General features: G+C 37.4%; 1 long non-coding RNA gene across 3 annotated transcripts in view; it reads left to right on the top strand.

The window, feature by feature from the left end:
• The window catches only part of LOC104146321 (uncharacterized), a 115,383-nt gene that overhangs the window by 48,803 nt on the left and 41,714 nt on the right, over positions 1 to 24,866 (top strand). For all 3 annotated transcript variants that reach the window (XR_694619.2, XR_011143202.1, XR_011143203.1), the window contains one exon: positions 1,439 to 1,535. This is a non-coding gene — a long non-coding RNA (uncharacterized lncRNA). The remainder of the gene's footprint in view (positions 1 to 1,438; positions 1,536 to 24,866) is intronic.

Below are 24,866 nucleotides of genomic sequence, written 5' to 3'. Positions count from 1 at the left end.
TTCCCCTTCTATGTGTTTACTACAGCCAAGCAATTATTTATCATACTATCAATTGCTTGAAGCACTATAGACTACAGGTTAAATATTCTCATGTCAATGTGAGCTTCTGCTCCAAGTTCACATTGAAATTTAATGACTTTCATCTTCAAAAGAAATTTTAATGAGCTCAAAGTATCTACCCTTCTGCTTAATTGTTCATACACTTTCACATTCTGTAGATCAAAACCACCTATTTTTTTTTTAACCTGAAAATATTGTTGACAAGCTCTTTCCGGAGCCTTCTTTTTCTGTCCACTTTTTTTTTTTTAACAGTTAAATTCATGTAAGATATAAATTCAGAAATACACAACATATGCGTTCTTAAAACCCGCAACAGATATTGGTGTTACCACTGAAGAAGTTAGTAACAGTGTGTAGCTGACATTTTGATTAGCCTGATATCAGATAGGCTCAGATCCCAGTGTCTGTAACAGTCAAAAACCCCCACTAAATTAGTGGTGGCAGCAATACTGTGGTACACATGCTTGGTACAAATGCCAATTGACTTCTTATAGACTGTGTGTGGAAAAAAGCACAAAAAAGAGTATTTCTTTCTGTGCCTATGTGTGTAGGCAGCTACATATATAATGTTATCCTTTCTTTGCTTTCTCACTTCCATGTGCCTGGCATGTATAAGTCCTAGGTGCCATCACTCAGTCCAGCTGGTGTCTTCATGTGGTCTTACCATTTTGGTATAAGCATCCTTCTTTCGCTCATATTCTCAATATAGATATTGACTGCTATGGTCTGTTTGAACTCAATATAGATAGACAACTCTGTAAGTGGAAGGGTATCACAATTTTTCTAAGAAGCTGTCACTCGAGGTTTGAGTTCAAAGTTCTGGCGATACTTAAAATGTAAATGAAACATGGGTGTGACCCACGATCAGCTGCCAGCAGTTGTAGGGGTTGGAGCTTTCTGAAATATCTAGACTTAAAGAATACTAGAAATTTAACTGTTACAAGCAGTACTTGATTTCCTCTGTTCAGCTCACCCTTACTTTAGAGAGAATTATTTCCTTTTTTGTTTCCTTCAAAACTGTATAGTATATAACTATGTAGTACCTTGCATTAAAATGTGAAATGTTGTACTAGAGCAACTGAGACTGGTAAGCCAGTGGCATTGCACAATATACTGGATGGATAGAGACTGAATGGTTCTTTAACCAGATCTACAGACCTCGTTAAAATCCTTTCTCTGATATTTTTTTTTCCTATCGCACTTGGCAAATTGTTCAGTAGATCATAATCCAGAGAGTCATACGGTACTGTTCCAGCAGCAATAGCTAGCAGGCAACTAAAATGTTGTGGGCCAGATCTTTGAGGTTGTCAGGTGTCATATGTGATATACCAGGAGTGAATTGTCTCCTTATTGTGGTTGATTATTTTTTTTTTTTCAGTTGTGACTATAAAGAAGCGTTAAGAGTCTACGTAGTCTACTAGACCAAGCTTTATCCTGGTACCTAGAAAGGGACCAAACCGAAGCACCACGTCCAGGTACGAGCTATTAACATATAGTAGCAAAAAGTTCAGCATTAATGTTCCTGCATATTTTTTGTTACTGCATAGAACTTTCTGGGGAGAATGCAAAGGAAGGAGACAATCTGGTATTTGTTTTATCATGTGAAACTAGGGATGCTAGACAAAAATGCACTGCATTTGAAATGCTTTTTTAAATACACTTTACACCTTTTTAAATACTTTGTATCTGCTGTGGAAGATTAAATTGGATGTATGTTGCATTCAAAAACAGTTGCAGGTCCTTGAAACTCTTCAAAATCTGTGTTGTTCAGAATAGGGATTAAATCTATTTTCAGGATTCCTGAAGTGCAGCAATAATACACAGTCTTACTGTAGATCTATTAATTTTTAGAAAATAAATAACAAATCAGTACTTACTCCCATGTCCTTATCTGATGGTCCAGTTTTAGAGTTCAGTTACTAGTTATCAAAGAATTTTAAAAACTGCTCTTTTTTAGCTACTAATTTACCATCAGCCATCCAAAGACAGATTGGTAGGATATAAATGAAATGCTATAATTATACAAGGGAGTGGGTCACGGACCTTTGGATTGCAATATCTTGTCTCTTTTGTCCTTTCCTTCTGCCACCCAGTCTATGCAATGAAATTGCATCTTTTTCTTTGGTTGTCTCAAGAATGAGGTGGTATTGGAAACTAGTGAGGCATAGCGCGATGTAGGTGTTCATAGCTTGCAATAATTTATCCATTTTCATTTTCTTTGATTTTATTAACACCTGGGTCTCCAGGGAACACAGGGAGGAGAGGAGGAAAGGAAAGAATACTTCAGCTATAATCTAATGATCAGCACTTATGCTTCCCCCCCGCCCCCCTCAGCCCTGCTGTTGTGTCAAATGTCGAGATACCTCACAGCCAAACAATTTATAATATGAAGTGTATATATGAAGGAAGAGGTGCAGATGGTAGAAAGCTGTATGTCATGACATGCATACATATGTGGAGGATGGCAAGGGAGTCATTAAAAATATGGATTTTTTTTTTTTTTAAATGTAGTGGCTGATTGTCAGTTGGTGTAATTGCCATGCATCAGTGGAAGTACTCAGAAATACAACATCTAAGGAATTAGTTGCTTAATAGAAATTAGTCAAAATTCCTGATAGAAGTTCTTGGATAGTGTTTGCAGCCAAGGAAAAAAGCACATAAGAGAATATGATTTTGTGAGCTGCTGAGAAATTGCAGAATCTGGGAATTTTCTTCCTGAGTATTTCTGAAGGTACTGGTGTTCCAGGCAGTAGATCACCAAGATTTGTTTTCAAGTCGGACAAAACACTCTGAGATTTGAGAAAATGCAGTCGGGTTTGGTTACAAAGCTGATTTAAACTTAGTCAGATGAATTCAAAAGCAAGCTTTCAAAATCGGAAGCAAAAAGAAGAGTTTTGGTAATGGTATTTCCTTTTCTCACTATGTGTTTTTAATTATTAGAAGACTTTTCCAGTACACTATGAACCTAGCATAGTTGGCCTAACTCTCATTATTATTGTATTTTTTTTAATTATAAAATGAAATAAATCAGCCCAGATTTTTGTGGGAGTATGCCTGTTTGCTCATAAGTGTGATTAATTGGTTTTGTTTTTTAACAGAGCTACTTCTTGTTTTGTAACCAAATAATTCAAATGAGAAATCACTATACTCAGGTGAACGCTATACATTCAACAAAGCCTTTCTTAAAAATCCTATTTGCATTTCATTCTTGAATAAAGTTCCCTCTGTGTGTTGCATTCATCAGACTGGCATCAATACCCATTTGAAAAACTACCAGATTAAAAACAAAAAACGGCATAAAATAGTTCTGTCTTAGAGTCTCTTTTAATAGCGACTTGATATCTGCAATATCTGAGTGCTGTAATCGAATTCTTATAATTAGATACTCTGATTCTTCAGATTTGAAATCTGTGTTCACAATCTGGATGGCAGCTTTTGTTCTTCCTTTGCTTCTGCTTGATTCATGTGTAGGAATTTGGGGGGGGGGGGGGGAGGGATTGAAAGAGAGAAAAGGAAAGATAAGAATTATTTCCAGTAATTTGCCAAAAATACACAGATAATTCCTGACTATCACCTGTCTTGTCCTAGGGGAAATTATATGTAACACAATTTTGAAGATAATGATACTTTCACAGTTTAAAGTGTAGAGAGAAAAAACTGGGCCCACTGCCTAGCTTTCCTTTCTGATTCTTTATACATATTTTCATTAATTGTTCTCTCTAGGTACAAGAATAAAAAATGTAACAGTAACAATTTTGGTGTTTAGCAAAACAAAATATTGTTGTAGTGAGTGTCTTATTCTGCAAGTACCATTTTTTCATCCTAATAAGACTGCTCATGATTTAAAGTACCACATTGAAAAAAGCACACTTCAGTCAAAAGACTAAGAGCAAGGACCTAAATAGTTGGATACGTTCCGAGAGAAAGTTGACTTTAAAAAATATATGTAAATTGAAAAGCCTGTATTCTCTTCTGAATGGTTTGTCTTTCATGGCCTTGACCTTACAGTTTTTTGGCAAAACATGTAAGGGTGTGCTACGCTTCATGGTGTGGTGATCCCTGAGCTAATGTGGGAGAAACCACCTCCAGGGTCAGAAGCAGGGTAGCAAGATTATAGTGGACCTATACCATATTCAGTTTGAGGACTTTTTGGGAGCCTGAGCTAACGTTTCTGAGTACACTACTGCAGTCTAGAGATGGCAGCTCGTTCTGAGTTAGCACAAGGATTTATATACCATGGCAATACATTGATCAACTCTATCTGTGGATTAACCCGCCTGTGAATTTTTGGTTTTGCTTAGTCGAATTTCTTGTTCATCAGGCTTTTTAATTATAATTGAACATAACTAAGGTTTTAAACAAAATATTATTTAAAATTGAAAGGATACTTTTTTTTTCCTTAAAACACTGCAAAAAACAGCCAGCTGTAATGAAGTTTGTGGGATTAAATTCAAACTTGCAAACTTTCTCAGTTGAGTGAGGGGGAGCATAGGTAGAGGGAAAGACAAGTTTGTGCAGCAGTAAAATAAAAACTGAAGACATGCTGAAATGGTTGCTTGGATTTGCTATGATTGCCAGTGCTCTCAAGGACAGTTTTCTTCATTCTGAAATGTCTACTTGTGTAGCCGGCAGTGGGAGCTGCAGCTATGGCAGTGCTGTATTGCTCACTACTCATGCTTTAGTGCTGTAGGGGCACATTTCTGGGAAAAATGGAAGGTGGTCAGCAGCTGCATGAACAGGCGAGCTCTGATGTCATCTTCCTCCTTGGTCTTGATCTCAATCTATCATCTATCACATGTTGCTGCTGTATAAATGTGTGACAATAAAATGAAGTCAGTGGGGAGAGGCATGGCCCTCTTCTCACTAAAGAGCCAGAGCCACGTGGCGTGCAGGTGGGTGAGATCCCCTGGCTGTGTAGGAGAGAGGCAAGCATATTACTAGGTTCAAGGGTTTACATCCACTTTTGTGTGTGCGTACACCATTACTTTTTGTATATTAATAATTATGTCTGTTTGACTCTAAATTCTGTCACCTCTACAGACAGTGAAGCTGTCTTTTCTTCCTGCAAGTGAAATGCTTAGCACCACAGGTTCCTACTGTCTGTGCATACTAGTTTAAAAAGTATTTCATACATAGTGTTCCAGTCATCTATGTGATTAGTGTACTTGAATGGAGGGCACTTTAAATTCTCACAGAATTGTACTTCAGTCCCTCTAGTTGACTTGCATAAAACTACAGTGCGTCTCTGGTGAGGAACTGGTTGTAACAGTGTTACACGTCTGGCTTTTGTCTCTTCCTTCCCCTACTGCCTGTTTCGTTGGAACAAGTCAAGATTCCTAGTGGACTTTGATCAGAGGATTATCGGGAGTGCTCAGAATCTAACAACCTCAAAGCTAACAGTTACTGGAGAGTGACAGGAAACAAACTGAATTTATGACTAAAGGTCAGGAATGGTACCTCTCTGACCCAAACTGTGTTTTGCTGAGTGAGGGGACATGCTGAACAACAACTCCTCCCCTAGGGATAAAGTGAAATAACCCTGAGCTCATCTTCTGGGTAATACTTATATTTGCTGTTACATCGGACTCCTCAGGATGATAAGAAAAGCACAAAGCCTGACACCTAACCCGAACCATAAACATGTTTTCTCTAGCACACTGTAATTCTAATCAAACATCAGATACAGGTGGCTTATGTTTTTGGGGAATGCTGGCAATGAGGTTCCCGGGGAACAAAACTGTTTACTTTGATATGATGGCTTTTTTACTAATCCTTAAAAATTCCCTAATGGGAGAAATACAGAAACGGTAAGCTTTGAATTTAATAAGGTGTTGCAAGAAACAAATGGGTGCATGTTGCCCAGATTGTACGCTGCCGATAGCCTGTGATCCCTTTCACTCACACTGTTATCAATAATGCTATGACTGATCATGCTGATGTCTACCAAATAACCTAGGTATAGTGGCTTGTGTGAGGACTAATAACAGATGATGATAACCTCACAGCAACTGGAAGTAAGGACAAATTCCTGTTTGCATGGCTTGGCTACTAGTAACATTCAGCATAATGCTAGAGCTGTCATTCTTGTATCCGTTCTCTGTTCCTACCACTGTCACTTCTTCTTTCCAAATCCTGACTCTTAGCATGTTAGAAAAGCAGCTTTGGAGAGTATCTGTTTAATTGCTACTTTTTCATTTTTATATTGCTCTGTTTGCTCTTGTTTACCACCCTCCTTTAATCTAATTCAGTGTTTAAACTGATGGCCTCTTGTAAATGTAACGCTCACATGGTTTCTACTCTTTATGCATTTGGGGTGAAAGCTTCACTAGAATTAGAAATATAGGAAGTCCATATGCATCTGGTGCATCTGATGTCATGTCAGTGATGTAAGCGCAGGAAAGTTCTAAAGATCTAATTTGGAGATTAACATAGTGAGAAAACTGGAACTTAGATGAAAAGGATTGGTTGGGTAGCACTCTTGGAATTCTGTCCGGGAAAGTGCTTTCTGAAGCTGTTCCTTAGAAGTCATTGATAATAACATTGTCTGGTACCAAGTTACCTGGTGCATACAGAAACTTTATTTTGGCATTAGACTCTATATATGCTTTTCACTAGCACAGTGAGTTCTTTTCACCTCTGTGAACAAATCATGATTTGGGAGTGCTTATGTTTCTTCAGCATTAATGCTTGATCTGTTTTATACTTGGGATCAAATCATTTGCCTACATCTCTTTTTCTCCTCCTTACACAATTTCTCCCTACCACTTTGATCTACTCTGAACCACATAGGCTAGATTAAATATCCAGCTGAGTTACTTCATTTATCTGTGCAACCACAGCAAACATTAGCACACATGACCATTTAGTCTTCCAGCTAGACACAGGTATGCAATTTTGCGATCTTTATATGCAAATTATTTAGCTGTGGCTCTTCCTGTGATTGTGTATACAGGTAACTTTTGCCCAAGAGTCTCCTTTATGTTTAGGTGGTCAATTTCACAGTTAAGTATTTACCTGTGTGATTTTTACCTCTCGCTTATGGTAAAAAGCTGTATCTTTTTCTCCCAGAGCTTCACTAAATACTATATTGATCAGAACAGGTACAGTAAGACTCAGACTGACATGAGTGACATGCCAAACTAAACATGAACTTTGACCTTCTTCCACACCTGTATTTTTTTGTGCATCAGCAACATGCTGCCAGTATTTTAACCCGTAATTCCACAGTATCTTTCATTTGCTTATGATAAATAGTATTTCCCAGGATTATATTTGTTCAGGTAAGTCAGGGACCCCGTTAGTTCCCTTGAAGAACTGGAATAGATTGGAATAGAATGAAATCTGTTCACACTGACATCAGTGAAGCATACCAACTATGAGCTTCCTTATAAGCAGGGGTAGAAAACATCCCTTGAATTTTGTCTTTGGCTACATTGAAGGTCCTTCACTCTAGAAGTTTATAATTTGTTCTTTAAAAGGTCATAGAATTTGGTTCTAAAATAGGTCAATGTTCATATTTTTTATAAACCCAGTAGAAAGGTTTAGGCTATCCTCTTCCAGAAACAGTGATCATATCTATAGCCTCCCCAAATTTGAACATCACACAGCTACTTGATACTGCAGTTTAAAACACAATAGGAATAATTTAGTCAGATAGGATGCAATTATCTGTGTCTTGTATTTGATAAGGATGCTAGGATTAATATCCTGATGAATGGAGTAAGGGCAATTGAGCCAGCAGTGGCTACAGAAATTCAAAACCCTAATTTTATATCTTATCTGAATGCATTAGCTGCAGCAGAAAAAGTCCTTGCACTACATAGGGAAAAACCTTCTGTTCTAATCCTGAGGGAGAAACTCCATATACCATATCATCGGTGCCAATTTCTGCAGCAGGCTTCTCTTTTGAAGTGTTGTGCAGTCTTACCTGAACACATGAGATCTGATGCACCTTGGTGTGTGTCCTAATGCTGATTTTGGCAAGGCATTTATTTTCTTGCAAGATTTTACACCTAGCTGCCACTAATAGGTTAAAAGGGACATCATTAAATCACTATGTATAAACCCTACAACTATGGTTCATGAAAGATTTAAGAAAAAACATTTTAACTTCTCAGTCTATGTTAACCTATTTCTCAGAAACTGATAGGCAATGCATTCCAAGGAGCTTAATTGGATGCTGTTTTTAAGCTGACTGTACCTAAACTGGATTGTTTCCAAGACTGCTTTTATTATGCTAAACTGAACAATGAGAACCCAGTTTTACTGACAATTATGATTATAATGTACATGATGCACAGATAGTTTTCTTGTATAAATTTCTGGTTTGCTATGCCACATGAGGCACAGTGATGTGGATAACCTAAGTTGCCACTCATCCCACTGCAATACCATAGAAATGTAGTTTTCTTTGATAGCTGGTTGCAATAACTATTTATACAATATTCTGCCAATAAGAACTCCTTTTTAACTGACTTTGAGTGCTAGGTAATTTAACCTCTCACTTATTCAGAAGTTCAGTGCTACAAACACCATACTTCAAGAAATAATGTCTTGGTAGTTACTCACTGGGGACAAGTAGAAAGTTCCAGTACCCAGTCAGCAAGTATGTATCTCTCTCAGGAAAGAAGTTCGGTTGTCTGGCTAGCTGATCAGCCAAATACGGTGTTCCATCTACCATGCTAACTGCTTTCTCATTTGAGGCGTTCCATGTACCACAAGTTCTACTCAGCTTATAAAAAGGCTTACCCTCTGGACTCCCTTTAGAAGTATTTACAACTTCTCTTTACTTCAGCCTTGCTACTACAGAATAAACTTTTTAGTCTAGATTTTCAGTCTGGGTCAACCATTTTCATGGGTTGGCTCACTGAATTGGTCTGCTTCCTTAACCATGTCCTAATAATACATCCCACCCAGCTTCATTTTTGAATAACTTGAGCAGTCTAGTCCATACTCTTCATCTAGTGTCTTTCTACTCAACAGTCAATGGAGACAAAAAAAATTCCTCTCCAGAGGATATTTCAGATGTTTTATTTTTATTCTCTGGAAGAAATAAGTAGGCTAGGGGATTAGCATAAGGAAGCCCCTCATCAACAATACTTTTATATTCTGGTTAACAATGGGGATCATAGAAAGTAGATATGCAGATTTTTAGCTAGTTTAGTTGGTTTCCAAAATAGTTACTTGATCTGGAAGAATAGTTTAGAGCAGCAAAGCTGGTGGCCAAGTTCCTACTTCATGGTTAAGGGATGTGGAAGAAAAATATCTATGCTTTTCTTGAAAATGGTAAGAGACAAGGTATTTGTTGCTCCATATTTACCAAGTTGAATGGTTATAGAATTGTAAGATCCTTGAAATTTGCATGCAGAAAAAGTTTTCTTGGTCCCTTTTTAGGCACCTATTGTAGGCAAACCTAAATATAAAAAACATGTAGGCCAGGGACAGTCTGTTCTGATATAACACCCATACAGTTAAAGGGATGTACTATTCAACTATAACTTTCAAAGATATTAAAGAACTGCCCTGACTATAAAGGTCAGCTGGAACTGTCCGTAATGAAACAAAGTGTTCCAAGAGGGCCAAAAAAGGTGAAACCTCTCTTATAACTAGTAAATTAAAACAATCACAGCAGACTCTTTGTTAGGTTTCAGTTAATGCATTTAAGTGATTAAAGACATAAATGCAAATTAATAAATATTTTCTAGTGTCAATAAGTTTTAGTGGTTTTCAGCTGGTTTTTCATCTGCACTTGAGTTGGGTGTTTTGTTTATATGTAACAGTACCATGACTAATCTTCAAGCTACTACCTCAAATGCTTAAAGTACTCAAAACTGATAATAAAAATTTTCCTAATAGCTACTTGTGGTTATGTTTTAGGGGTTGCTCACCACTGAAATAGCTTAAACATCTTGTTTGTCAGTATATCTCAGTCCAGGAAGAAAACCCTCCTGCTAGGACAAGAACTCATAGCTACCATTTTAGTTATTTTCTTCCTACAGTGTTAACTTCCTGTAACAGCATGAAAACCTGAAATGGACCTTTGAAGCCACAAATCTAAAAGCTGACATTCAAACTAGCCTTAGTTCACCAAAAATGTAGATTATTCCCTTAATACATACCGTAAACATTTTCATACGGGAAACATTTTGTGTACTGAACTATCTGGTGCTCAACTAGACGACGTGTCCTCTATGTGCAAAGCGATCTCTTCGTTATTCTTCTCCTTAAGTAGCCTTTCTAATAAAACAACAGTTTTTGTCTCTAAAGGCTCTGTGTAACAAAACTGCTCGCTTTTTCCTTTAAGCGAGTTACTAAAGAACAAAATACGCCCTGTTTGAGTGTATTCATTCTACCACTGTTTTCTTTGAAAAAGCAACAAAATGCAATACAGATGGGGAGGCAATATGTGAACATCCTCAGGATAAATAACAGAAATTAAAATGTATCTGTTTTTAAATGATCATGTATATTACCTGCAAAATTTTTTTGACAGTATTTCAGAAGCAATTTATTTATATATCTCAGTCACAGTGACAAAGAATTGACAGGCACAGATAGTATCAAAACATCCTTAGAAAAGTATTACTGGTTTTGAAACTGTTGGTAATATCTATGTAGCGTATTGTGAAATAATCCTTCCAAATTTAGGCTTATCGTGAAAATCCATTTATTTCCTGATTGTATTTGAATACATAAACCTACACAATTCCAAATTAATTTAATAAATTTCTTCTGAAGGAGATTTATCAAACAGTTATGTTTTCAATCTATGCATCATCAAGATACTTGAAAGGCTTACTGCAATATAGTGTTTGGTGTTCTTGTGGTTGGAGAAAATCCTGAAGAGACAAACCAAACAAATGTTAGCAGAAGCTGCTTGTTCTGAGGGCTAGTGATGACAGCTGTTACATACTCATCATTATATATTTATTCAACTTGATTTCTTTTTAACCCAGAAGTGATTACAAAGATACAGAAATTTCCTCATGTTCTTTATTCTCTTTAGTGGGTCAGGAGACCCACAACCACGGAGTGAATCAGTGAGATGGCAAGGATCTCCATTTACAAATGGAGTAAATGCGCATGTGTTCGAGGCGGCAATACAGCGAGTTGCTTAACTCAATTTTAAGAACTTGCATGGTTATTAACTGCTTACACCCTAAGAGCTGCATGCGTCTGACAGATCCTGATTCAGGAAGGTTTGTGCATATAAAAGGTTTGGGCATATAAAAGATGGAAAATAGAAGCCATTGCTATGAACTGAGTAATATTTGAAGAACAATTGCATCTTTTCTGGCTGCTGTTGAGATTGGCCTTTACACAGAGAAAGTTAGTTGTCAGGCCTCTTAAAGAGAAATTTCACTGAAAGATTTACAACAAAATAATCTGTAGATATTAATAACAAAAAATAAAAAAACCCTAATTTACCACTAATGCCTCTGCTGGGCTGCTAAATGAGAACAAACAAATCATTTCATAATATCAGATGGTCTCCTCCTTGCAATATTCTTTTACTGTATTCAGTAGAAGCCCCTTAGTGCAGTACAGTAAAGAGAAAAAAGATGAGATTATAGTCAACTTTGGAAGTCTGTTTGCAGAAAGGAGACTTTTGGCAGGTGAAATGTCATAAATTTTGGCACTTCGTGTAATGACAAGCCTTGCTTTTCATGGAAGTGTCTCTTTCTAGGCATAATGGCAGTGTTTCAGTTTTAGCATGCTCTAAATAAATGAGGATAGTTACCCTGAGAAGCATGGAGAATAACTGAGGCACCTGCGTTAGGAAGCTTATTCACCTGAGTAGCACCTACACAGGCAGGCTGATTACACAGAGAAACCTCTGTCCATTGTATAGAAAGCCTTGAGACAAAAGCTACCAAATTTGGCTTCCCCATACTGCACACCAAATTTCCTCCTTGAGGAGGAGACTCTTAGGAGAGACATTCAATAAATAAGAGCAAGCTGTAGTTACTGAAACAAATTTGCAGTCTGTCACCCAAGATAACTGATACTACTGAAGCCAGATTTTCAAATGATCTAGCAGAGATTTCTATAAGAGACTGCAATGTGAACCTTTCAAGAGCTCAGTAGCTGGTGCCCTGAAATCCCTCTGGCAGGCAATGACTCACTAGGATAGCACAAAGCTTTCCATCAATCTGGTTGAACAAAAAAAATTGCTCCTCCTCTCCTTTTATGCTCCCAAAAGTAATGTTTGCATGTAAGTGATTTGGCCAGCTGAATTGCCTACGTGCATGTGCCAGCCCTGTCTTAGCATGCTGGAAGTTTCTTAAAGCATCTTGCTTTCTCAAAGCAAAATGTTTGTTCATCCCTTCGTGCTGGTATTGAGCTGCCTAGTCTCTGATCTACTTAAATAGCCCACTGTAGCCGTGACTAACAAACCATTTGTATTCACAGTACCAGCTTCAGGGGAAAAACTCGGGGGGGTTATCAAGGGGTTTGAACACTGAACCAAACACAAACACTCAACCTGTTTTAAACAAATAGTCTTTCTTGTTTTAAAGAAGTCTGAAGCACTGAGCGGCAGCCTGCTTTGAAAAGCCCTTCTCTGACATGCTGAGTTGTTTTTTTCAGTGTAAGCAACCACCTCCTTCCTAGCAGCTAGAGTAATCAATAAACTGGATCCAGATTACTGCAAATGCTGATTTAAGTGGGTGAGAGAGAGAGTGGGTTTTGTTCCATGGCATTTGTAGCTTTTGAGTGTTTTTTGCATGTATAAATAGGAATGAACTCATTCCAAACACCTTTGCAATTTTTAGTGATACTTTAGAATCCTATTTTCCATTTGAATATTCAGCTTGCTGTCTGCCTCGCCAAATCCATCATTGCCGGCATATTTTGCCATATTTTACTGGTTAGTCATATATAAATATTCTAGCCTCATTTGTACATCCTACAGTAGCGCATTAGCCCCAATTCAGCTTCCCTTATTCACTTGCATAGTACTATTGAAATAAAAAATATATAAAAAGAAGCAGGTTTGGACCTTTTTTTTTTTCAGGCTGTTTCTTCTACTCACTGAGTAAAAGGTGTTTGAGACCACTAACCTCCCATATATACCTGTTGCCAGAGCCTGAATAGGTAGACTCACCCTGTTGGCTATATATATGTCAAACACTCCTGTTAAAGCCAATGGAAGGCTGAGCAGAGCAAACTTTTTTTTTAAGGTTATTTTATTTTTATTCTTAAAGGCCTCTTTTTTTTAAATGTTAATTCTGTGAACTAAAATTATCACTAATATCAGAGGAAACTGGGATTTGTACTCTCAAATACAATTTGTTTGAAGTCTGTTAATATCTACTCAACAGGCTTCTTTTTGTTGCTTTAATGATCTATTAGGCTATATTCTTTAAGGCATAGAATTTAACATAGAAAAATTGGTTGATAGAATAAGGGCACAAGTGCAGTACTTTGCTGCACACACACCGGTGCCTCAACAAAGTAGCTTGCATTGACACTGAGCCTGTAATGTACATAGGAGTTCTTCTCATGTCAGCTGGGTGTTAAAGCATGTGTTTTATGAGTACAGTGCATTAATTGATAGATATGAGGTAGCAATCAAAATGTAAATAGAAATTGGTTTACATTAATGCCTAATGTATAGATATATTACATTCGCTTTTAGGAAGCTGGACTCAATTTCAAAGCATATCTTTAATTCATGGATTTTTAAGATGAATTCCATTTGTGGTTTAAAAAATATTGTGATTAAAAAATTATGCTTTCTCTGAGTTGAATCAACTTCATAATGTCACATTATTCCTTTATTGAAAGCGGAACCAAAAAGGAGTCCTCTTATTTGTTCCACAAGCATTGCTACCTTTTTAAATGTAAAATAATATTCAGTTGACCAATTATTTTCAGTATGACGGCTGTACCTTCAGTTGATTCTAATAAACCCAGCTTAGCTTAAAAGCCATATTTTATTTTTATTGGTATATGCCTCACATATTTAGAGGACTATATGCTGAAGCACGTGTTATAATGTACTCTTTCTAGTTATGCATTTATGGGAGGTATGTGATAGCTATACAGTAGGATAAAACTTGTAAGCTACTCTGCCTTCTACTAGCAACAAATAGAGGAAAAGGGAGATCGACCCATAGGGATGATTTTTACACTTATCGTTCTGTTAAACTATTCTATAGGTCTCATTCTTTTGGATTTATAAAATGAAGCCATTTGTAGCATCTTGGATGAATTTTCTCCTCGCCAGGTGACATGATAATGGCAGTGTCTGTTGTGTGTGATGGAGAAGTGTACAAGCTTGTTCATTCTCACAGCAATGGTAGTTTAACATGAGCAGTCTCCACATAGGAATGAGTGAGTGAGTGGCCAATTCTCGTCTCTGATGGAAAGTTCTCCTGGGGATAGCTTTTATGTGGTGACCTACAAACCTCCCATTCAGTAGCCAATTAGGTGACTATCTGGATTATGCCCTTTTATTCTAGGATAGCATTCAGTTAATATCCCATCTACTAACATGTGAGAGATGCATACTGTTTCCCCTCGTGTGCAGCCTGTATTACCTCTGTTATTCAAAACCAAATATTTACATTCAAATCAATGCATGAACCTTAAATACATTAATAGAATTATGACTGCAGGCAGGTTTCTTTCATTTTTTGGAACCTAACGGACTGCTATTAAAATGCTTACAAAATTATAAACTTATCTCAAATGGCTTGTGGGAAACCTTTAAACAACAAAATGGTTAATTATTTTGTAGCTAGGCATACTGTTACTAATGGCTGCATTTAGTGATGGAGGCTATAAACTGTAAATCATACCAGTGTTTCCCATGGCAGAGCAAGCTGCAATAGTGATCTGACAGTGGCCTTTGACCTCTCTAAAGAAGGCATAGTGGGAAGTATGTGAGGACATTATGCTTGATTAGTCTCTCCCTAGTTTGCCTGGGTAGGAAGATAATTGAAAACACAATGGACTTTGGAAATTGAAGGTTCTGAAATGTGCTTTGCAAACACATGCAATTTTAAATCTATAATGTGTCATCTATATCAGCAGTGGACATTGTCTTCATTACATAAATACAATTCTTCTGCTAATACAGTGCAAATAGGGGTTAGGCAGCATCTGCAGCTATTGTAATCCACACTTCAAAGAGCAGTATCCATTTTATATTCTTAAGGTCTGAGAATTAAATAGAAGCTTTAAACAGAAGAACTGATTGTCTGGTTGGTTTTATAGTCTCTGATTTGTAGCATTCAACAAATAAAGTTGAATTTTATCCACTAAGTAGTCTTATAGCAGTGTAGCTTATACTTGAGGACAACTGGGGACTGGGGGGAAGAAGGAATTTGGTTTAGCTATTTTAATACACTGCCTCTGTAAGCTGGGACCAAGACTATTATTCCGGATGTTTTCTGGTCTGTTGAGTCCTAATGTAGCTAATCTCCAACAGATAGTGCTGCCCAGGGTTCCTGTAAAACAATCATCTGCAAACATATTTATTAACCTTTGTTATTTAGTTTTCTGCAAAGTGCAGGCCACCCTGCTGAACAGTCTGCAGCATTTATTTACAATGCTGACTCCTATTAGATATCATTAGGTAGACAATAATTATAATAATTATGTGCAGTGCTTAGGCTACCCTGCTAAATAACAACTGCTTTTATTCAGAAGTCATAATTGCAGCATCTAGACTTAAAATGAAATCTAATTAGGTATCAGTTCACCCCTTCACACATAATCTATATCCATTATATAGCTATGAAATTTGTCCAGCAAAGATTAATTCATTTAGACTGAAAACTACTATTTGTATCGTCTGTCAGGTAGAAGTTATAAAATAGTAAATATTTTGTAAAAACAGGCTGAACTTTTGCAGTGCAACTTTAGGGGTTTGGAAGGCTTTTTTTTTTTTTTGAAGGGAACATACTGCTTTTTCACGAGCATGTTTCAGTGGTAAGTGCATTGTATTCAAGATAGAGTACAATAGCTGCATCAACTTAATGTAACTGGATAGCAGGATATAACCTTAAAATTAACTGTTCCAAGTTTTGCAGATTTGAATCTGATCTTAGCGCTAAGCTATAGTCGTCTTTGCAGGCTTCCTTAATTTCACGCAATCTTAAGGCAAGGAAAGATGGAAACACAAACTTATGAAGTGAAGAAAGTGTGGAAGCGAACTAATCTTTAAAACTACATGATGATTCATTTACTAAACCTAATTTCTTTCTAAGGGAAGAGTGAGGAATTTGCTCATACAATGTCAACGTTAAACCATTTCCCTGGCACATGACCCCATCTGCACATCTATCTAACCTTTTCACAGGGCAATAGCTGGCACTGGCTTTATTCAACCTGTGACCATGGAGCATTTTTTGTGAATAAGGAGTATCATATACTGTATAAGGAGCCCCATGAACTGATTGCAGTACAAATTTTAAAACCTTGCATGCACCCAAGAAGGCAAACAGAGTGAAGTGGTAACGGAAATAAACATAAGGAACAGATTCAGTTCTGAACGTTTAACAGATTAGAAGCAGCGCAGATCAGGATGATCAACAAATTGTTTTTTTTCTCCAGGGATTTAGGTGAAGGGGGCAGGTTCTTTAAAAAAGGCTGTAAATGAGTCTGCTTGAATACCCGTAGCAAGGTGTTCAGTGTAGGCTTTTTGCCAGGTAGTCTAAATGTGACTGGGAACAGTAATTAGTGCAGTAAAAATTGTGCTTGTGCATTTGGAAGCTGCTGACTCTACTGTTTAGTAGAAGTTGGACTAAATGGAGCATTAAGGAGATGGTCCAGTGCAGGAAGGGGAGTAGGTGTATTCATATCAATCCTGAGGTTGTTTCCACTCTGAAATCCATCTCTTAAGGTCTTCTCGTAGGGCAAGAAGTGGCCTATGGTAACTTTAGTCCTGCCTGGAGTTTCACAATCTTAATTTTTTCCATTCCCGCTCCAAAGCTACCTGATAATTCCCAACACATAGCTGCTTTCACACCGCGCCTCCTTATTCCGAAGCCATTTCTTCCTCTTTTCCAAGAGTCCCTGTGCTCCTTTCAGATCTATCTACCTTTCTCCTGTGAATTTCCACCTACTTCGTTTAACTAAGTTTGAAGTTATGAACTTGGAAAACCTCTCTTCAGGGACTATCTAGGTTTGGCAGTCTCCAGACCTTGCAGGTGCTGCAGTGGCATTACCTAAGTACAAAGACTTTGATTGGCTGCCTTGATTGCTCTGCTCAGTTGTGTGCTGTGTATGTCATCTTCAGGTAGCTCCCTGCTCAGGAGAGTGATGTTTTAGTGTTCCCCTGAAGCCTAATTCTTCCCTTCACCATTTCCACTGTATCATACATTTTTCTGTTCTGTGGGGTTAGTCACCTGCAAGTTGTGTGTGTAGCTGTCTGGTACTGGATTAGGCCAATGGTTTCTGCAGTTGCCTGACACAGTATTGACCTCTGTGCCATTACAGCGAAAGTTCTACTAGTTTAATTCCAGCATGCGACCATTCATTCTAGTCTTGTAATGCCTATGCTACTCTTCTCTGGGGGTAATAACCTATCCTTCCTTACCCCATGAAAGAGTGGTGTTGAAGAGGCATCTGATTGTAAAGAACTTCAGCATCAGTAATGGACCTCACAGTGGCCTACACAGGTTGGTCAGTCTGTGGGCAGTGCTGAATATATACACTGTAATTACTGTCATGTACAGTGGTGATATCTGATCTAGCTTTAAACTGTACCATTTGATTTCTGTTAGGGATCCACCTGATGTGGTTTGGAGGCTTAGCATGGTTAATCTAAAAAATTTACTTTACTTCTGCTCCTGCAACATAGACAAAGCCCCATATGAATGTATATTCATACTTACACACACACATATATACATAAATATGTGTTTATACATACATATATGTGTGTGTGTGTTCCCTGAGAGACTGCCTGCTAAAGTTTTCAGCTGGAATTTTAGAACCTTTCCCCTTGGAGTATCACTGAAACAATGACATCAGCCTTTCATGTAAAATATCCATTTCTGTTCTTTATCCTGGTCTGTCAATTCTCCCATCCTTTAGTGATTCTGAGCATGCATAGCTCTTTAATGCATGTGTATATCCACAGGCATTTCATTTATCTCAGTTGTACTAATCGAGACATATTCATCTAGGAAAAGATAGGTGACGGGTATTGACAGCCACAAGATATTAGGAAGGGTGCAAAAGTAAATCTGCTTCAGGAGCTTTGGAATAGTTAACTAATGAACTTTGTATTCCTTGAAAGTTCAGCTTATATTTATTCTGCAATGCAGTGCTCTGCACTGATACATTTGTTCTCACAACACAGGAAATACTTTCTTTTTCATAACTCCCAGATTGATGAATCAGGAGTTACATGCATTAGACTGTGAGATAAATGGATATTGTAGATTGACAATAGACTGTGAGATAAATGAATGTTCCAGGTTGACATAAAACAAATTCTTGTGATACCTGTAACAGTCAGATTTACCCATCCCTGTCTAAGTAAGGTGGACGCTTGGTTTTTAAGACCACGTGAAAATCTCTGGCATTTACAGATCTTTAAAGTGTACTGTTCTGAATCCTTAGTTATGTTATTGTAGATGACTCTCCAGCTGTAGTTACACCACTGGAACAGGTCACCCAGGGATGTTGTGGAATCTCCATCCTTGCAGGTTTTCAAGTCATCTACACAAAGTCATGTCTTGTCTGGTCTAGTGCTTACAATAGTTCATCTCTGAATAAAAGCCTGGACTAACTGATATCCAATGTTTCCTTCAAACTAACACTTCTATTATCCTGTGATTGTCTGGCAAGTTATAATAGTAGTATGGGCTGGAGAATAACTCCTGTAAATTAACTTGAAAGCTTTAAATCTCATGCAACTGTTTTGGCATTTTAATACATCTTGGATTTTATAAGGTAAACTAATTGGGACCAGAATATGAAAAAAGATCTAAATTTTGGCCATAAAGTATCAGAATGAGAGTATCTGGATGATAAGAAGTTAGGAAAATCTGCAGTAATGACTTAACCTTTGCTGACTTTCTATTCCAGTGCTGGCTTTTGTTGGTTGTATTTTGGGGCAGCTGCTTCTTTGTTTGCTTGGTTTGAGACTCCCAGTCAAGAAAGGATCAGGACTATGTTGATTTCAAAAGTACAAAGGGAGATTCTTGACAAAAGGGAAAGAATCTAGAAGGAAATATACTTGAAACAGGCAATATCATGTTATATGTTCATTCTTAGATGCGTGTCAGTAGGGAAACTGATTCAGTGTCTATACATCATCAGGCAATATTGAGTACACAGATAAGAAGCAGTTCTGAATTTCTCTTAAACAATTAAGGATTGTAACTGCTTGTTACTGTTGTTACTGAACCCTGGTGGTAAGACTTGTATGACTGGGAAATTAGAACAGCTAGCTGATAATAACTTATTGAGGAAGGTCTGAACGGATGAAAAGGAAGAGGATAGCAATCTATATTTACTGGTTTACTTGTTTCAGTGTCACTCATGGTTTGGAAATGTTTGTCTTCATGTAGAAGAGGATCAGTGTTATTACAGACAAATTTCATGATAGAAATTTATAGGTGTCTTCTATTTAAAAAAAAAAAAAAAAAAAAAAAAAAAGAACCACCAAGTAGATGGCCAAGCACCTGGTTGTAATATGTAGTGGAAATAAATGTATTATCAGGATTAGAAGCTTAAATAGCGTTGGTACATAATAATGATACTAATAAAGATCTAAATTAGATAAGGATTTTCTGTTTGTAATAGGAATGTTTGTAGTTTAATTGCTTGAATTATTTTATTAAATACTTAGAAGTCACAGGCAAGGAAGGGATGGGATTTGTAGGTGTGGTTTATTACTCTTGTTTGGAGAGAAAAGGAAAGCGACTGTTAAAATGCATGTAGAATTATGTAACAAAGGTATTTTATATATAAATAAGACCGAAGAAAGGATAGATTTGTGTGATGACTAGAAACTAGGAACTGTAGAAAACTGTTCAAGGCTATCAAAGAGTACAAGAAGAAATTTGTTTCCAGTAGGGTTCAAAACAGTTCAAAGTTCTTATTTTTCACGCCTCAAGAATGAAATAACCCCAGCTCACAGTATTACTCCACTATGTGGAAATAATAAAATTGAGCATAATAATAAATAATAGTATAAAAGTTCAATGAACTTGTGTCTTTTGGAAAAGCTGCTTCGTATATGTGTATCAAATGGTACTGAGGATGAAAGATTTTCACTCTAGTTTACCTAAGGTAAATCTAGGGGGTTCTTTTATGTATCTGCATTGAGGAAAAAGGTTTGATAAGGGAGTCTGCAATCTAGAAACAACAAATTCAGTGACTGGAATCTGAAATTAGACAAGCTCAGGTGATGGAAAATGCAGATTTCCAAAGTGGAGATGATGAACCCTGGTTTCATGAGTTCTCTAGCACAGAAAACAGTGAGAGCAAAATGTGAGTATTTTAAAATGTCCTAGTTCAACCCCAGCTAAGGGCTGTGCAGGTGATCAAAATTTTTCACTAAGGTCATCATTTTAAGGTAAAAGCATTTCTGCTCAAGAGGAGTTAAGAAGAGCTCTGAAAGTACAATTTTGTTCTGTGGACAGGCATCGCACTTGCAGGCCATATTTTCTAAAGTGCCTCAGTACCTTTTTCGTTCTGGTAATTGTGCCATTAGATTGATAGAAGGGTCTTTGAAGGCTCACTGATTTCAGCATAAGCTTGTGCATGCTCAGGGAGGCACCTGGAAGGATCTAGGAACAGCGTCTGTGATTGCAGATGCCAGCACTCTTGAGCCAGCAGTCCTATATGTGACTACAAAAGCCATTGCGTGGCACAAACCTGGGATGGTTTTATTTGTTATTTATGGTTGGGATTTTTGCTGGACATGGATACCTTCCTCCTCCTCCCCTGAATTTTCTTGTCCACTGAGATTTTGATTTATTTTTCTGAATCACAAGGCTCCTCTGTACAGTTGAAGACTCGTAGGTGGTTGCACAGCAGAGTGAACCTGATATAGCTGGCATGGCTATAATCAGTATGGGAGGCTGCTGAGTCAGCAGAAGGCCGTTACAAAAGTACTTATGAGGGAAACTGCAGCATTAGGCAATGCTGTCTAAAACAAGAAAAAGGAAGAAGGGAAACAATCTCTTTAAAAAAAAAAAAAATAAAAGCCTGACACTAGTCTTTCTTGAAACTGGAATAAGTCAGGCTGCTGAGATGAGCAGTGGTAACATCTGGGTAAAGAAGGCCAGAATTAGGTCCAACATCTGGCTGGTAAGGTGTCATTGAGGCTGAAACAAAGAAGGTAAAACACCCTTGGGAGAGAGTTTTCATTCCTCTCACAACCAGCATAAATTAAGATGGGTTTTCTAAAGCTGAATTCATTGGCGATTCTTAGTAGAAAAAAAGTCTGAGTAAATCCCAGCTATACTCTTCTGCATGCACAAAAAGAGCACTACTGTCATTGCTTCCTTGCCTTTAGCCATATTCTGGTAGCCTTACTTAATATTGTACTGCTTGGCTTAAGTCAGCAGGGATAGAACATGGCACTTTCTGGAGATGAGTACTGCCCAAGCAGCCCCTGTGCACTTCCTCTGACAAATGTTGAAAAGGGAAGAAACTACAAATTTGATTTTTTTTGTACTTTTTGATGTATTATTTCTGTTTTATGAAACTCTGACTGTGATTGGGGCATGTATCAAAATACAGGACAGTAGGGGATAAACTGTCTGGGGACTGCGAAATGTCATTAACAGGACATCAATAAATACATGGTAGGCCTGGGAGCTTGGAGGGGTAGCACTCTCCTTTTCGTCTTGTTTCTGGGCTGTTGTCTATATACAAGATTTAGAACTTAAGTTCTAAAATGTGGGTGTTTTAAAGTATGTATGTTAAGAGTAGATATCCAATGAGAATGTCTTTAGAAATCTGCAAAATTTTTTGTGTTCATTTGTTAAATCAACCTAAGCTTTTGTAGTTCACTTGATTACAAGGGATAACAGAAATGCTGGAGCAGGCCCTGTCACAAGGAGCTTTGCCTTGATTTTAGCAGTAGGATAATCTTGGAGTGAATAACTTGTAGCCCTATATGCTACATTGGCCCAGAGCTGCATCAGTCCTGGGAATTTATTTTGAACTATGTCTAGACTTTATTGAATACATTTCTGAATACTCCTTCACTGAATGATATGATCCTTTTACGGAATGAATGGTGCAGAGGTAGTATATTTATCCCTTTATTTTTGCATTAATTGAATATGCCGCTTGATGGCTTACAGAATGACTTTTTTTACGAGTAGAGTTAAAATGCTTATGTTAAACATTAAAAAGGCAGAGGGAAACTAGGTTAAAAACTAGAATTAATACCATCAACACCACCTTACTCTGTCATATAAGATACAGTGAAGTATGTTCAAAAAGAGGAAATGGGTTTGATTTTTAAGAAACTGTCCCTGACATCTAGCACCGATGTATTTCATATTAGTGAAATACAGATCTTGCTCACAGCGTTCATAAGGACACTGTATTTAGATATATTTCGTTTAGTAGAGTAGTTGTGGAAGAGTACTCTGGTCACCAAATGCATATTGGGGATGTGATGATACTAAACTAAAATGATAACAAAATAATCTGTTTCTTTTATATTCTGTCCAGCTCTCTATGTATTAAAGCAGCAATAGAAGCAACTCACACCAAAATGTGGTAGTTGCTGAAACAGTTATAAAATACAATAGCAATCACACTTAATAAAAACCATGGCCAAAAAAGCATATTAATTTGGATGCCTGCACTGTGACAATTCTGTTCCTGCTCATGCCATTAATTAAAAGTGGTCTGATTTTTTTTCTTCTTTTTTTTTAGTATGCTGTAACCGTAGGTGGTGAATGATGCCTGCAGGAACTCAGGCACTGTGCAAATCCATCTTTTTTTTTTTTTTTTTTTTTTTTTTGCAAGCTAGATGCCTAAGATCTTATGTGCTTAAGCTTACAAACATTTTTGAAGTTGGTGTAAATCATCCCACGGGACACATTCTGAGATATATGTGTCTCACTTAAAACCCTTAGTGATCCACAAACCACACATGTTTTGGAACTGAACAATTATGGCAGTTGGGAAATATGATGCTTTTTCTCTTTTAAAGGTATGTAACTGATCAGTATCATTGTTTCCCACAGCAGTGACTCAGAGCAGATGAAATATATCCACGTTCTTTCCTCTCTTCTACGCATAGTGTCAGTCCTCGAGATACCACAACATTTACAAGCTCACGCTCTGTTAAGTGGACCATGCTGCCACATAGTGGAAGTCTGATAAACTCGGTCTTCATCCATTGTATTAAGCTGCACAAATATAAGGATAAAATAATGGGGTTTGTTCATTTCTGTAATAATTAACAGCACGTTTACACTCCTAGCGTATGACTGTTGATGTTTACTATTTGATCAAGTATGATGGATGCCTTATGGTTGCAAATTCAGATTAGCATAATTTCATCACCGAGGGACCTATGAAAAGGTTCAATTATAGAGCAATCTCATTAATACCAGGGCTTGTTAAACTAATAGAAATAGACATCCCAACAGCTCTGATATGTATACATGTGCTTGGAATATAATTAATGGAAAAGTAACCCATACCTGAAACAAGCTTGAATGATATGATTACATGATGTACTAGGGTGACTGAGATAAACACTGTTACAATATAGAGAATGTTTTCATAGAACTGCTCAGAGAAAAATTGTCAGCAAAAATCTAGGCAACCTTTCTTGCAAAATGTTAACAAAAGATTTATCCTTCATGTTTGAGTGGTACACATTATCCGTTTTTCACCTTGTGGACAAAAAACTATTTAGCTCATGCTTTCCATTTATAGAGGTAGCTTGAGAAGCAGTTCCCCCCCCCCCCGCCTTTAGCATTAGCCTCTTGATTTTTTTTTTTTTTAAAGTAGCCATTTTCAATACTTGGAATGTGAGAATTCACCTCCAAACAAGAATTGTGATGAGGCAGTTTGTAGAAGTCTTATTTATTGTTGCTGTGAATGTAGGTGGGCAGCCAGCTCCTTCTTTGGGGGAGCACAATTCAAATTTTCCAGAACGGAGAATAAAGAACTACTGCAACTGGCACCTGTCATTCATGCATGACAGGAAAGAGTTTGAAGTCCAAGCAACAATCTTACTTGTGCTTAATGGAGAAATACTGGAACTGTGTGGGAAACTCTTATTCTAAAGTTAATTTTTCTGTGTCAAGACAACTTGAGATCTTATGCAATTTTTCATGAAAAAATAGTGTGTATGATGATTGTTGTGTTACTGTTTACTTATAAATACACCTGATTTACACTCTGTGATATATTGCCATATCAGACAGATGAGGATGATGATGCAGAGACATTCTTCTTTGAATGGTTCTGTACTTTAAATGGACCAGAGCTCCTGTTGCCCAGCTGAGTCCTCCAACCCTAGTCCTCTTCCTCTCATTTGAACTGCGGACCTATTCCCCCAGTTAATGTTTAGGATCCTAAATGTTTTGATACTAAAAAAAAAAATTCTTTGACAGATCAGAGTATTCGAGCCATGTATTTTATTTTAAAAATGTTTCACTGGTGCTAATAATACCTGTCTTCTTAGGAGAGGTGGTAGCATCAGTGCATTAAAGGCTGAATGGCCAGTCTTATGAGCTCTGCGCTCCCAAAGACTCTGTATGCAGCGCTCCTAACAGTATGGAAGAAGTCTGCCACTTGCATGGCGCTCTTCATCAGCAGCAGATTGTGGGATATGCAGTGGGAAGGGTGTTCAGACT

Source organism: Struthio camelus, chromosome 10, assembly GCF_040807025.1.
Source record: "Struthio camelus isolate bStrCam1 chromosome 10, bStrCam1.hap1, whole genome shotgun sequence".
Taxonomy (NCBI): domain Eukaryota; kingdom Metazoa; phylum Chordata; class Aves; order Struthioniformes; family Struthionidae; genus Struthio; species Struthio camelus.
This window is presented reverse-complemented; position numbering and strand designations above follow the sequence as displayed.